Consider the following 16,824-nt stretch of genomic DNA (forward strand, 5'->3'; position numbering starts at 1 on the left):
CTTGTTAACATGTTAATTTGTTTGATAGTGTGTTGTGGAATATTTGTTTAAGTATGCAAAGATATGTTGCATTTGTTTAACTATGTAAAAAAAATGTGTTGCTGTTTTACCTTAATTGCCTAAGACACCTGATTGATCTAATAAAAAGCTGACTAGGCAATAGCGAGGGAGAAGGTATAAGTGGGACTTCTGGGCAGGGAAAGTAAGTAGGAGGAGGAATTTAGGGCATAAAGGAAGAAAGAAAAAGAGACACCAGGAAAAGGCTAGGAACCAACCAGCTAGACTTGGAGGAAGCAGAAAATCGAGTCATACATAATGAAAGAACGGTAAAAAGGCCCAAAGCAAAATGTAGATTAATAGAAACAGATTAAACTAAGTTAAAAGAGCGAGTGGGATAAGCCTAAGCTAAAGCTGAGCATTCATAATTAATAAGTCTCTTTATTTGGGAGCTGGTTGGCGTACCAGAGACAATTCTAACTACAATAATGTACAATTGTTTTTCTAAAAGGAATGCCATGACAAGAGACATACTAGAAATGTATTACCAATAAACTTTTGAAAATCAATAAAAGGATTTTATTTCATATATGCAAAGTGAAAATCTCTTTGATCACTTACATTTTTACAAATAAACAACAATACTGCTCCATATAAATTTTTATATAAACATCAAAGAAAATATACATATTATTTTTCCTTTTAGTGCTTCCAAAGCACAAAATGTCCAAGTCTACCTGAAGACTTTCTGTTGTCACATGCAAGAACAAGTGTCAGAGGTCAGTGAAGCCTCAGGTGCACTCTGCAATCTTTCTAGACACAATGGAAGAGCACTGGAGGTAGATTGCTTGGTTACTCTCCCTGCCCCTTCCCAGAGACAAATAAGTTACCTAAATAGCAGCTTTTTACTCTTTGATTCCAACTATCCTGAATATTACATGGTTTAAAAGGCACAGCTAGAAATTGTGGAAAATTCTGTTGAGCACATGATGACCACTTTGATTCTACACACCTACTTGTTCTACTGGACACAACGAGGACACTAGGCAGTGCTCTCCTTGCGGGTGGCCCCTGCCCACTCAGAAAACGTCTGGAATGGTAACGCTCCAATGAGAGAACTCTATTAGCTGTAACAGGAGCAGCAATGCTGTGTGATTTCACATCGCTTTTCCTAACTGGAAAAATAAACAATGAAATAAAAAAATACTTTCCATTATAACTCTTAAGGCAGAAGCCCAGCTTTACTTCCAGATAATCATTAAAAGCTCTAGTCAAGCGCTTTTCTTAGCCTGAGTTAGGTCATTCATTCCCTTCACTCAAACATTCTAGAGGGCTTCAGGAAGGTCCCATTCCAGCCTACAGCACAGAAAAGGCGTTTCTTTTTCCTCACTTGTCTTGGTATTAACATGATGATCTGCTGTTGATGTGATTCACATTGTTAAGAAGGGGATGGGAATCTATTTTTTCTAGTACCTTCTCAAGGTACTGAATTAAGACTCTTCTTTTAAACCTGAAAATAAAAAGAAATATTATTGACCATCATAGAAGACTTGACAGCGTGCAGAGTGCTGTGTAGTGTGCAACCCAAAGGAAGTGTAAGTCACTCTCATGCAAAGGTATGGCTTAGCAAATGTGAGGGCCATTCTAACACACACACACACACACACACACACACACACACACACACAAGCTAGGAGCCATGAATCAGGACTCTGGTCTTTCCATCTGAACACGGTAGGAAGCAGCTTTAACTCTGAGTGGGGACAAGTGTTTTCTTTCACAGATTAAGGCAGAGCCTATTCCCCTCTTTGTCTTTCCTTGGATCCTACAACTAAAGTAAACAAAAGAAAAGAAAAACAATACCCAAAACAATGAGAAAACCTTTAGAAGTTTCGTTTACACCCACCTTGCAGCTTCCTTGATGGTGAACTCAACAAACTGTTTCTTCGTCTCCAGAGGTCCCTGCACTTCTTCAAGCAAAATGAAAATCCTTTCATACTCTGGTGATAGTACAAAATTCAGTATTATAAAAATATGAATGAGAAATAAAATTCAATCATGCGTCCTCAGAAATCATTCCTCATAGGTAGAAAGTCATAAGCACAGCTGGTATGTTAAACACTAAAATAAAAATGTCTACATACATTCATGAGAGAAATTCTTATAAACAGTACTCAAATGAGGTACACTGAACACTGGTTGCCCCAAACTGCCCTAACCCATGAAGCCTGTGAATTTATTTCCATATATGCTTTATATGCTGATGGAATTAGATTATGGATATTGCGTTTGTCCCGGTTTACGCACAGGGTTTAAAGTAGCCATAATATCCTTTTAAGATGGAATAGTATAGACATTTGATTGCTTCTGGAAGAGGGAGAATCAATTTGTTTGAGAGTATTGCCCATGGTAGTGGACGACCTTGCACCCAGGAGTGCATGGTAGATTCAACTAGTTACTAAAAATAGAGGAGAGGAAGTTGAGAAAGTGGGAGGTGGGGTGGATCTAGAAGAGAGGAGTTGGGGATGAATATGATCAAAATCTATTGTATACAGATCTCAAAGATTAATCTAAGATTATAATTTTTTCCTTCCTTTTTTTTAAAGATAGGGTTTCTTTGTGTAGTCCTGGCTGTACTGGAATTCTCTCCGGCCTCGAACTCAGAGATCTATCTGCCTCTATCTTCCCAGTGCTAGGATTAAAGGTGTATGCCACCACCACCTGGCTAACAAATGGAATCTTAAAGGTCAGAGAGAAAAGACATTAAGAACAGAAGTGGAAGCCAAAGGAAAAAAGTATTCTGCTGCTGAGTTGATGCAGGAAGGGACCACGGGCCCAGCAAATGCAGCCAGCCGGCAGAAGCCAGAAAAGGCAAGGAAACAGACTCTGCCTTTATCCCTGAGAAGCAGCACTGGCCTGCCAGCTTGCCTTCACTTTAGTCCAGGGAAAAATAGTCTGAAATGCAGAGCTGTGAAGTAATCAGCTTGTACTGTCCAAAGCGATGGGCATCTGGTAACTTGTTAAAGCAGCAAAATGAAACCACTATAAGTTAAGGCCAGAAGAATCACTTTAAGTCATGTGAAAGCCCAAGACTGACCAAAAATTGTATGGCCAGACTCTACTCTGGAACTTAGGGTAGAGCTCAGTTGGTAGACCGCCTGCCTAACAAGGATGAGACTCTGGGTCCAATCCTTAGCGCCGCCTTAATTGACTGTGGCAGCATATCCCTGTAGTGTGAGCACTATAGAGTGAGTTAGACACAGGAAGATCAGGCAATATCAGCGGTCTGGACCACGTAGAGAGTTCGAGGCCAGCCTGAGCTGTATGAGAGCCTGTCTCAAAACCAACAGTAGAAATCTCTCGAGAATGATACAAGAGGGATTCTCCCATTGCATTTCTTAGAGATATTCCATCGCCACTTACTCCGTCCGAACTTTCGAACTTCCTTCATCAGCTGGTGCTTGATGTCGGCATTGATGCCTTGTGCCATCGCAGGAGTGATTTGCATTGAATTTGGCACAGTTTCCAAAGCAGACGCCATGGCGATTTTTCTGTCATCTACAGAAAGACCGCAGCTTTTGTCTCCTCCTAGGAGTAAACTGTTACTAGGTTTGTGAATGAGTCCGTCTTTCCTGAGACCAGTAAAGTCATCGGACAGTGAATCCAATTGGTTGGATATAAGGCCATCTTCTGCCACATTCATAAACTCTGCCGGAGCAGATTTTAATAAGAAGCCATGGGCTGCGCTTTGCCCATTTTCCATCTTCTCTTCATGGAGATCATGAATGACAGCGGCATCTGGAAAGCAAATTAAGAAGTTGAGCTGTGAAGTGAGCACATCATATCAGTCCCACAGGTACACCTCCATGATCCTCAGCTTCAAGAAAATGATGAGGAGGACAGAGCAGACGGCGCTCTGAGACTCTTCCCACTATGTATGCATACAGAAATCAAGACACTAACTAAGCACTCACAGGTCCCCGGCGCTCAGGGCTTAATGTCAACCTGAGAATTCAAAGTCACATATAAACTGCTACCCTTCCCTGAGTTTGAACCCCTATGAATTGTGCATACCATGCGCTTCCTGGGTAAAGCAAATATTCTGAGAAAACGGAAATGCCTACTAAGGCGGAACAAATTCTCTGCCCTCATCTGCTGATGGAGGTGGGTCTTGTATCTGTCTGTTGCTTTCATTGGTTAATTAATAAAGAAACTGCTTGGCCTTTAATAGGACAGAAAATTAGGTAGGCAGAGTAGACAGAACAGAATGCTGGGAGAAAGAAAGCTGAATCAAGGAGTCGTCATAGCTCTCCTCTCCAAGATGGACGCAGGTTAAGATCTTCCGGTAAGCCACCATCTCGTGGTGCTACACAAATTATTAAATATGGGTTAATCAAGATGTGAGAGTTAGCCAGTAAGAGGCTAGAGCTAATGGGCCAAGCAGTGTTTAAAAGAATACAATTTGTATGTTGTTATTTCGGGTAAAGCTAGCCGTGCAGGAGCCACACTACAATCTGCTAAGCAACTGCCTATCTGTAGATGATTCTGCCCGTTTCCCTTTCGACGGCAGAGTAATTATTTTTCCGTTCGTTCTCAGGCCAATTCCTCTATGCCATTTGCTTATCTTCCACTGTGCCAGGCACCAGGGCAGCAGCTGAGAATCTGCAGTGAACAAGAAACAAAGGAACTGACCCTGCCTGCCTTTACAGAACCTACAGTGTCACGGGGCCATTGGAGAGGAACTAAGAATGAGCCACGGCACCCTCAAAACTGCTTTCATTTGAGGAAAGACAGAAATAGGGCACGAGAGAGGGCTGCCAGGTGATGGCAGGATCTTCTGAAAGGATGCCAAGTTGTAGCGAGGGCAGGAGTAAGCCAGGGGCAGCAGAGTGAAGCTCTGGAACTAGAGGTAAGAGAGGACGGTGGTGTCAGGCTATGTGGAGCTGTGTGGACCAGGGTGAAGAGTCAGGCTGTATCCTGAAGGTTCAGAAATACGAAGGATGCATTTTCTGTATGGATGTGGCATGCTTGTATTTATCTGTTGACATCTTCACTCGGATTTCAAATCGGGAGAGAAGATGGGTAGGAACTAAATAAGAATTAGATGCAGAGAGGCTATCTAAGAAGAAAAACTTGGTAAAACTTCATGGAAGCATGGAGTGAAGGAATGGAGAAAAATAGTAAGAAGCAGGAATTGAATTGAATGTCAGATTACCTCACCCTGTTAATGGTCGTATGTCCAGGTGCCAGCATGAGAGTACGTGATACTCAGATCTTCCTGACTCTGGCTCAGTGACTTTAAGTCACTCAGCACTGACAAAACAGTATGAGCAACACTACATTCTAATATATGGTTTTTCAACCCTACGAATCATTAAAAATGACATAGCTTTTCCAGTAGAGCGAGGGATAACTTCACTAACTGCCATGCAGAAGGATGCCAGCAGAGCTCCTCTAGAGAGATGCAAAGCAGGCGTTTACTTGTACGACATCAAACAGTACTGTCTGTTAGACACTGTGGTTAAATACAGGCTTGAGAGCAGAGGAACAAACTGAACTGTAGTCTAGAGGTGTGAATATTAGGAGTTGTTCAAATAGAAATAGAGGAGGGCATGAGCAACTGAGCCCAAAACAACCGAGAGGGAAAGGCAATGAACGGAAAACACGAGTGATCTTGAGAATTGTTTCAGTGGGGTCAAGGAGAGAGACCCCAGAATTACCAGTTCAGTCACGAACAGGGGGCAACATCACAGAGAGCTCTTAATAGTGAACCTACTTAGACACTTAGTTTATCTTCCTGTCTTTTGAAGTTGATCCAAATGGTTACAGCAGGCATGCTTAGAACTCCACATTTTTGTACCAACATGTATTAATCACCAATTATGACATTAATACCACTTGTTAATTACTACAATTATTCATCTTCTTCCTCCATTCATATGGCTAAGACCACTGAGTCAGGGTCTCTGTGTCCTGGAAGGCCTGTTGTGCCTACCACAGATGCTCTAATTATGGTTTACTTAATCAACAACAAAAAAGGAACCCAGGAAGACAGACAAAGTAAAAACAACCACTACTCTGTACCTGGATGTACAAGGGTGGGTTTGAGGAAGGTTGGACAAGATGGGAACCATGAGGCTGAGAGTAGTCCCTTTCCGCCCAGATGGTTGATGACAAGAGGAGGTGTTTGTGGTTTCTTCAACAGCAGGGGCATGCTCCGCCTTCTCTTAGATGACATAGGACTGTTGGGCTCTCCAGGACGCTTCACTTTGTTTTGTGGCCCTACCACAAACTCATCTGCTTCATCAATCATCATTCCCTTAAAAAAATCAATGAACATATTTCATTCAAAACACCAAGGTCTACTATGTACTCAACAAATGACAGTTATTATTGTATTCAACTAACACAACTGGGTACAGTCGAACAACTCATGGAAAGAGCCATGTAGGCCTGGGATGCCACCTTCAAAGAGTCTGCCTCAGCATAAGTCAGGGGGCTTCCCACCAATGCCTCATTTGCCTCTTCTACTGACTATGTTCCAGAACAGTCAACAGTATCATTATGGGAAACAAGCGAGATCCATCTACACATAGGTCCTGATGGCATTTTTAGCTCGGATTTGTATACATCTGGCTAACAAGGATAGCGTTACAGTGAAAGTATCACAGACACAGAAATGGGTATACTACCTTTTTATCTTGCTTAAATGGATTGCCGAAAGTATGCAGTCTTTTTGGTTGATCCGGATCAATCTCTCGGAGTGGTGAAGCCAGCATCTTTAGATACTCCTGATAGTTGTCCATTTGTGCAACTGGGACACTATGAAGTGAATCTGCAAAATCAGCAGCAGAGAAACGAATACTTAGAGCTGAAGTATATGGTCCTTTTGAAAGGACATTGTCATAGCTGGTTCAGCAATGTGTAGTTTAGCATTATCGTCTGAAATCTCCAATCCAGTATCCCGGGATCTACCACCACCTGTAGGATCTAGCATCATCATCATTTATACCAGTCAGTGGTCTACAGTCACTATACTGCCTACGGGCTCACTTCACAAGGACTAGAAACTCCTTTACCTTCCAACACCGCATAAAAATGGGCTGGCCTCGTGCATGCCATCATCTGAGTTCAAAACCCTGTTGACATTCTGCACTCTGAAGCACTGAGGCTCCATGGTGTTCTAGTGTTCTCTTTTTCTATAAAAAGATTCATGTTCATTTTATGTGTCTGTTTTGCTTTCAGGTACATATGTGCACTGCACACAGGCCTGGTGTCTGCAGAGTCCAGAAGAAGGTGCCAGATCCCCTGGAACTGAAGTCATGGACAGTTGAAAGCTACCCAACATGTAGGTGCTGGGAACTGAACCGGGGTCTCTTGTAAGAGTAACCAGGGCTCTTCAACAGTGGGCCACTGCTACAGCCCCTCTCTCTGTATTCTGGAGCAGGTTTGCATTCTTTAGCCCAGGCTGGACTCAAATCCATAGACTCCTCCTGCCTCAGGCTCTTGAGTACTGAGCAACCATGCCCAGCTCCTCATGGTATTCTCTTGTCACAAAGAAAATGTTACCCTCTGAGGATTTGATTAAATATAAAAGTTGTCTTCCTAGGAAGCCTCTGTTCACACACACACACACACACACACACAAAGTATAATATCAGAGACTTGGCTAGGGGGTTAACTCATTTTTTTTTGTGGATAAGTAAACCCATTCAAAATTAACAAAATAAAATGAAGAAAAATTGCAAACCATCACAATATTCCTGTTTATCTGGAGTTCATGACTTTTGAGGGGAGTAGGTATTCACAGCTGACTTTTTCCAGAGGCAGCTGGGCATGATCAATGTCTGAGTGTACAGGTTTGGAAATCTGACAGACCTAGGTTCCACCACTTTGCAATGGGCTAACCCTGCCTGAGCAAGCTACTACAGTTCTTGCTCTTCATGTCAGTGCCTATCAGCTGGGCATAAAGTCAGTGTCTAGCTGAGAGTTTGAGACTTGCAAGAGCGAGCACGCAGAACAATGGCGATGGCGGTATGGCATGCTGATTAATACACACCTGAGGGGAAGAGAACCAGGGAGATGGGGGGGGGGCTTGAGTGAATGGGAATACTATGAGCATTAACAAAATAATTCTGCAATAAACGCTGTCATGCAAGTCATGTCTGCTATTAGCCTAAGAGCATTCCACTGTTAGGTTACCTTCATCTTGTCCAACAATGAACTTCCGTGTTCTCAGTAGATTGGATCTCATTCTGGTCAACTGGTCTAAAAGTCCTCTACGTGGAATATCATAAGCATTTCTATATGTCTGAGGTTTCACATCCTATGTTAAATGAAACAATCTCAGTTACTCCTAAGGCTTTTAAATAACAAAATGTAATACCTAAGCCTCTTAAAATCTTATTGAAGAGAACGATATTTAATACAGCCGATTATTGCTAATTTTTCCAAGTAGAAAACCTTCTGTTTCTTGTTCTGAATGCTAACATATCCAGAAGTCATTAAAATCACTGGGGAAATAATTTTCAAGCCTATCATTTAAAACTCCAAATCCCAAGGTTTATATATGCCTGTCTGTAGCTGTCTGGCAGGACTGCTGCTTGTCACCTGGATTGATTCCCCCTGCAGTCAGGGAGGTAGGCTGCAAGAGTCTCACTGCAGGATGACAACTGCAGACTGCACAGCCAGTGACATTGGCTGCAGGCCCAGCTGCAGTGCCTTTGGAGTCTGCTGCATCCCTGAGCATGAGCCAGGGTGCTGATGGCCAGGGCCTGACAAGTACAGCAGGGAGGGCCAGCTCCGATCCCACTCGCTTTCTCCGCGAGAATGCACGCTTCCTCCGCAAGAATGTATGCATGCTTCCTCCGCGAGAATGCACGCTTCCTCCGCAAGAATGCATGCACGCTTCCTCCGCGAGAATGCACGCTTCCTCCGCAAGAATGCATGCATGCTTCCTCCGCGAGAATGCACGGGGCCAGAGTTTTCCTGCGGTCTGGCTGAGGCATTCTCTAAGCTGCACGGAACCTACTTGCTACTAGTCTGTCTGTCGTAGGTGCTAGATCTACATGGCGGCCTGCCTATTGCAGTTTCCTTTCTAGTTTACTTTTTATAGCTGCTTACTTCCCATTCCTACCAACCAATATATCTAGTACGTTTAATTTCATTTTGGTATCTGCTGGCAGAATAATCTCAAGATAGTTTCACTAATAATCATTAATTCCAAGTTGTGCATGGTAGCACACACCTTTAATCCTAGAACTCGGAGGCAGAGGCAGGCGGATCTCTGAGCTTAAGGTCAGCCTGGTCTACAAAGCTAGTCCCAGGACACACAGAGAAACCCTGTCTCAATAAAGCAAAATACAACTACCAAAACAACCACTACTACTAATGATGATGATAACAACTCCGAAATAGGCCATTATTTCAAACTAAAGCAACACAAACCAGGCAAAGTCAGATTAAGGATGCCTTTTAGTGGCACAAGTTACCTTGTTGAAGAGCCCTATTTGGAAGCCAGCAAATTCTTTGGTAGTCAGTTCCATCAGTCTCGGTGCATTTTCCCCTATGATTTCTTTCAACAGTTTTCTAAAGTTTTTATTGTGAGCCAAGGCCAGGCCACTTGCAGAATAATTTTTCACTTTGATACCAATCTCCTGGGGGGGTTTCTTCCCCACTGATGCTAGTATTCGCTCGGACTCTATTTTGGTCTAAAATGAAAGGACAGAACATGTTATCCAAATATCTACCACATCATCACCATTTTATTATTTAAGAAAAATACTTTAAGAACCACCCTGAACACTTTTCATGTGCGAATCACAGTTCCCTATGCTTCTCTGTTCTACCACGGCAAACACAGAGGGGACTGGAAAGACAAATGACTTCATGCAAATTGTCTTTGCTAGTGTCAAAACTATGAACGAATCATGGAGTAAATAGAAACCATGGGCAAGAATTTCATTCATAGACATGAAAAAGCACATATTGTTACTGCAAAATCTAATCTAATTCAACACATTTGGTTTGCATCCAGACACAAAGGTTTAAAACTCTATATTCATACATGTAACTTATTGCTTAAATTCAGATCATATAGACTGGCATTGTATTTGAAAACATTAAAAATGTTTTTTAAACAAATTATATTATCCAATAAATCTTATAAAAATAAAGCTTAATTTAACAAATGTTACTAAGCAAATATTTTTAATGTCTACTCAGCAAGTTTATCATTCACAAACACTGGGAAATCCCCTTAATAGACATTGTATCAATTAATTTTCCTTGAATAAGTTAAAGCAGAGCATTTGGTATATTTTGTGTTTTAGATACATCTGAGATGGTTCAAGGAACACCAGTGATATAGATATTAAATTAGCAATAAGAGAAACAGAAATTAGCAATAATCTTTTCTTTTTCTAAAAGACAAAATTCCATCAATGTTCAATAAGCTTAATAATTTTTTTATTTCTTATGTATTGGCCAGAGATATTTATTTTCCTAAGTCATTATTTGGAATATATATGCTTCAGCAAATTCTTAAGTCATGAAATATGAGACAATAGTAGATACAGGGTCTGTTTCCTTGAATGACTTTGAAAGCTCATTCAATAAAAGAATACAGTTGTCCCAGAAGGTCCCAGCACTTGGATTAATTTCAACTCTGTCCACTTTTATTCCTTTGTGGCCATACCCTGACAAAGCCTTAAAGGCCAAACATAAACATCAAATTAAAAAAAATCAATAGATCAATAGAAAGATAAATAACCAAGGTCTTTACAACAACAACAACAACAAAAATCTATTAGCAGAGAGGAATGCGGGTTAGGGGGACTTGTTAGGTCAAAAATCTGGGCTTGTCTTTATTTTCTTTTGCACTTATGAGCACGCTGGACTAGTATGCTTCTGTAAGCTTTAGAAGGTGCTTTAAGGTTTTGGTCATTCCTAGCAAGGCCTGTCAGCATCCCAACTATGTAGGCCTATAGGTCCCTTAGAAAAATTTGAGATACTTTGTGTAATATTCAGTTTTCTAAAGGCCAAACTTGCAAACAGACTCAGCTGGAAATGCTGTAGTTGCTGCAAATGCTACTTCCTACTTAAAAAAAAAATGTATGTGTGAATAAGAGCGTTACACTGCTGCATTAATTTATCGCAGAACACAACTGTATGCAGCAGCGCTCTAACTCGGTAGTTTCCAATTATCTCCATCCTACAAGAATGGTCTAGGTACAAGTGAGAAATATGATAAGGAGGGCTGAGTGGAAGATGAGGTACTAATAGAGAGGGTCAGGCAAGGGACAAGGTGAATAATGGTGAATGGGGTGGGGTCTAAAGGAATAGACAAGGGCAAGAGAGGAGGAAGAACTCCACTCTTCTGCTCCCCTCGGGGCCTATCACCCTCCAGGTTGAAGAACACTGGTCTCATGTCCGCCCTGCCGCTTCTCCAGGGAAAAGCAGGCAGTTGTTTATTTAAGGGCTAGCATGTGAGTTTAAGAACTTAACATGCTGCCTGAAAGCGATTTCAGGCAAGGCATATTGAACCACACCAGACCTTGGTGTGCTGACTCACAAAAGGGGGAGGCTCTAGGCAAGTGAATTGAGGAGAAACTAGTTGGAGAACAGACAAAATATGACCCACAAGAGAACCCTATGAAGCCTCTGCCCCTCTTCGGCCACAAAGTATCAGCCAGCATATGAAACTGGCAGGCAGAAGGAGAAATGGCACAGCATCAAATGATACTGACAGACCCTTAACTGCATTTAATGGTGAAGCTAGAAGCCATAGAGAATCACATTATTACTAATCCATAAAGTGTAGAGATATATACACATTTAAGTTGAAAAGTTACAATTACACTAAAGAATAAGGAAATGCACTTCTGAGGGCAAAGGAGTTTGGTTTGTTCGTTTTTACCAATACTACCTGTTGGCTGAGTTTTTTAAGGTAAGAGATAACACTGTAACTAAGTCCACAATCTAAATTATCTGATATCAGATTTGGAGCTCCCATCATCCTTAGTGCTTTCTTTAATGGCTATAAGGAAACAAAATACACAACAGTAAGAATAGAATAAATCTTAAATACTCAAAAGTTCAGTTATAAGGGGCAAGGGGACATGATTCATTTCTTAGAAGTCAAGGTGCTGCACATAAAACCAAACATGGAACATTAAAAAGTGGCAATGAAAATAGCAGAGAAGTAAGGAGCAGAAAAAAAAATCAGAAGAAAATGGATAAGAAGAGCAACTAGCAGCCAATTCAAACAAGTACATTGCTTTCGGTCTTAACCCCCAACATCGACTCACTTCCCATAGCATATGATTGCAGAGCCCACACTTGCCATGATAAAAAGCAACACAGCCCACTTTCCCCTCCCAGCAACACCAATGGTCCCCTCGAAGACTCTGCCTTTTCACCTCTAGAAACTTGGCATTAAGTTAGGACAGCAACCCCTGAAACGGCCTCGATCATCTCCATTAGGATTACATGACGAGTTCAGATCATTTTCTCAAAGTATAAAAGCCAGAATGAGGCCACGTCATGCTTTCTTCTCTATCGCCAATGCCCCCCCCCCATCATGTGGTGTCAGGATGTAATTTAATTTCTTCCAGGTTTTGTTTATGTACTGAAAAGCCACATTGAGTTTCTAGAGCTCAAAAGGGAAGGTGATGTAACATGAATTGAGACATATTTGCTGTTACATTCCAGAACTACAGTTTTATAAGGTTAGTTTTTAATAAGAGAAACATAGATGTGCTCATAACAATGACCATGGCAGTTAAAACTAAAGGAAACAGAAGCACAATGAATGCTTTTTTGTGCGGCCACTTCATCTCCAAACTCTTTCATATGGCTCGAGAAGACAGTGGCAACACAAATATTCGTAAAGTAAGAAGAGTTAATCTTCTTGCAGGGGTAAAACTTTGGACTCCTTATTTCTTACGACAAGAATCATCAGGGCCAGTTAATATATATGTACACACACAAATACATACTATTAAGTAGTACGGAGGCAGGGTTTTTAAGTAGCCGTCAAAAGCCTGTCGCCACTTCACATTTGGCTTAAGCTTGTGAATTTTAAACAATTCATCTGTAACACAAAACCAAGGGATCCCCAGCACTCGGGAGGCAGAGGCAGGCGGATCTCTGTGAGTTCGAGACCAGCCTGGTCTACAGAGCGAGTTCCAGGACAGGCTCCAAAGCCACAGAGAAACCCTGTCTCGAAAAACCAAAAAAAAAAAAAATAATAAAAATAAAAAAACCAAGGGATCATGTTAGTCCAGAGCCAGCTTACAAGATCTAAAATCAAGCAACTAACATGTAGAAATAGGAGCTGATTCAGGCCAGATGAACATTCATCGCAATTTATCTGGCTGTCTTTCCTGGTCGTTGTAGCTACCAAAGTTCCATATAGATAGATGGTCTTCAAGTTACAATAGTTCAATTGAAGACTCTTTTAAACTTAAAGATCGTGGGGTACCCTGCCCTCTCTTAGGACTGGAGGGGGAAGGGGGAGGGTGAGTGGGGGAGTGGGAGGGAAATGGAGGAGGTGGAAATTTTGAATGGTATTACTTATAAAGCAAAAAATAAAATGTTTGAAAAAAAAAGATCATGGGGCACCACCACAGCTGGCTTAATATGACTCTTGAACACCATGGGCACCAATATAACTCTAGATATTTCCCTTAAATATGCAGACATTGCCTATCTCTTAAAATATAAATATAATTATTTTAGTACTCTAAAAATACATATTATACATATGGCATGAAAACTTACAAACACCCTCTTTATTTCCTTCCAAGTGTGAGAAAAAGATTTCTACCTTACTAATTCAAACTGGTATCCCCAGCTATCAAATCTACCTGCCATCCATCCGTACTGTAAAGACAGCAGATAGTATCAGGTCATCCTGTATTGTTCCTCTAAGCTCCATTAGGCAAATATTTTACTTACAGAGGGAAAAAATGCATATGTTCTCTCCAAATAGGTCTATTCTTTAAAAAGTACTTTGGTTAAGAAAAGCAACCGGATATTTTCTTCTTTTTATTACCCTAATAAATTATTTACTCCCTGTGAAACAAATTTTAATAAATTTACAGTAATAAAAAGTAGGTATTTTGTTCTTTTTATTTTTTGGCAGTAGAAAGCAAAAGAAATCAGAAGGTGTCCTTGATGGAAGCCCTCAGGCTTTTGACACACAACTCTTGTCTTGACAGAAAGCTACAGAAAGTCCCTGCTATCCTGTGCTGGTTCTTAAGTCTTTTGGGAATTCTGTGGAGGTTTGAAAAGTCTACAAGAGCTGGGCTGTAGCTCAGGGGTATACCACTTGTCTAGTCTATGAAATGGCTTGTTTTTGATCCCCAGCACTGGAAAAAAAATGAGACAAGACATAGACTACATCAGCTTCGAGGCAAAGCATTTGCCGTTGCTCAGTGATAAAGAACACTAACTCGCTCCTCTTCCAAAGGATCCGGGTTTGAGTCTCAGCTCAGAAGAGCACACAACTTTCTATACCTGCTGTTCTAGGGGAATCTGAAGTTCTCTTTTTGGCTTCTGTAGATATTACGCATGCATGTGGTACATAGACAAACATGCAGGCAAAACACCTCTTATACAGAAAATAAATTCTCTTTTTCTAATTTATTTATTTATTATGTATGCAGTGTTCTGTTTGCATGTATGCCTGCAAGACAGAAGAGGGCACCAGACATTCAGACAAAACACCTCTATACATAAAGTAAGAAAATCTCATTTGTTTGTTTATTTATTTATTTAGGATGCAGTGTTCTGTCTGCATATATGCCTGCAGAGCAGAAGAGGGCACCAGATCTCATCTCATTACAGATGGTTGTGAACTATCATGTAGTTGCTAGGAATTGAACTCAGGACCTCTGGAAGAGCAGTCAGCGCTCTTAACCTCTGAGCCATCTCTCCAGTACCGCCCCTCCAGCTGCAAATAATAAATTCTTAAAAAGAAAATAAAAACTAAAGGTATTACTTATTCTGTTTATCTGATCTGTTTACATCTAAAAGTCTCTACTATTTCCATCCTTGTCCGCATAGAGAGCTTGAGGCCCGCTGGCAATAAGCAGTACCATAAGACAGAGAAGAAGCTAGAGATGTAAACACTATCATGTATTATTTGTCTTTCTGAGTCTCCTTGGTTTCCTAGCATGACATTCTCCAGCACAGTGCCAATAGTTAGCAAGAGTGGTTTGTACATAAATATTTTACTCGGAGAATAGATCTTACGGCATATACTTTCATTATAAAAATAACAACAAAAGGGAAGCTTTTTGAAAGACATGAATAGGGCGTGTTTAGGGCAAAAATTGGAGTGATGTTTCATTGCTGTACACTCACAAATACTGGAGATTAAATATGTGTAGCTTTTTGTATGCCAATCCCAGTGCAATAAAGTGGATCAAAAAGACACTGAAAAATAGAAAAATAACAACAGTCTAAATGAAGATTACTCTATTGTCTTTACTATGTATTCGTGGAAATTGAGGACATATTTGAAAAAAAGGATAGATTAATACATAAAATAGAGATATATTAGTAATTTAAGAAGGACTTATTTATTTCTATTTTAGGCATCTGGCTGTTTTGCCAACATGTATGTCTGTGCATCTCGTTCATGCAGTGCTCTCAGAGGCCAGTAGAGGATGTCAGATTCCTTGGAACTGGAGGTCAAGGTAGTTGTAAATTGGTGAACCTGTGTCTTCTGGAAGAGCAGCAAGGGCTCTTAAAGGCTGGGCCACCTCCCCTGCCCCTTTATTGTAATCTTACCGTCCTCTAACATACAGCCTATACTCTTAGAAAGAACGTATGTTCAGGCTGGACTAAGAAAGAAAATAACTTAAATATACAAAGCAATCATGCTGATTGCTACTTTCAAATTTCTTAAATAGGAACTTAAATACTGCCTTTTAAATTCATCGTACATTAATAGTACTGTGATCAAATTTTTTAAAGGTTTCATCTTTTAAGCAGAAACTTAGAAACCCTCACATCCCCCCAAAAGATCCTCAAAACTTTACAACTAGGAGGGTGTAATGAAGTATATTACTCTAAAAAGATACCGCTCTCCAAATAAAGAGTACACATTTTTAACAGCATCGAGTAATGGCTACTTAAGTTGTTCCTTTAGAATTTTGTCATGAAATCAATCCATAACTTCTAAACCTGCTTAGTTGAATTGACTCTTGTGCCTCTCTTTCTTCTTCACTCTGTTTTTAAAGTATGTAATATTCTGTGGAGAAAGGAGTGTAGTACAGTCAGTAGCCTCACAGAAGCCCTGGCTTCTAACGAAAGCCATCCAATTCCTCTCCAACAAAAGCCCTAGTTTTAGAGCTAGAGAGACATTTGGGAAAGTGCTGTGTTTACAGTTCCAGATAGTCATTCAGCAAGTTCCAGATAGACCAAGACACTGGGTTTCAAAAACCAAAGTGGAAGGCGATTCACAAACCCATCTGACATCGACCTATGGCCTTCACACACACTTACATTAAGTGTGCACACGCGTGCATGCACACACACACCCCATCTAGTTTTCTGGGGGCATTCGAACTCATCTACAGAAAAGCCAAGATTCTCAAAACTGGAGAAAAGAGGGTGAATAATGGAGTTTGCAAACGTGAGGAGCAGTTAAGGTCAGGTATCTCATCTATTTCAGTTATAAGCAAAACAAGAAGAAAGTCAAAGAAAACGAAGTTCTAGCTTTCCAAATTAGTTTTCATACATTTATTATGCTAGTATTGGTTATTCTGCGATGGAATTTTAACTGCTCGTTAATTTCTTATCTACCGGGTATTTTTT

At 40.7% G+C, this 16,824-nt stretch overlaps 1 pseudogene; it reads right to left on the bottom strand.

Annotated features, from left to right (window-relative positions):
* Window positions 1-560: 560 nt before the first annotated feature.
* Window positions 561-16,824, bottom strand: part of LOC121437435 — a 53,098-nt pseudogene continuing 36,834 nt past the window's right edge.

Source organism: Microtus oregoni, unplaced genomic scaffold, assembly GCF_018167655.1.
Source record: "Microtus oregoni isolate MIOR12 unplaced genomic scaffold, Mior012 000052F_ref0000163, whole genome shotgun sequence".
NCBI lineage: Eukaryota > Metazoa > Chordata > Mammalia > Rodentia > Cricetidae > Microtus > Microtus oregoni.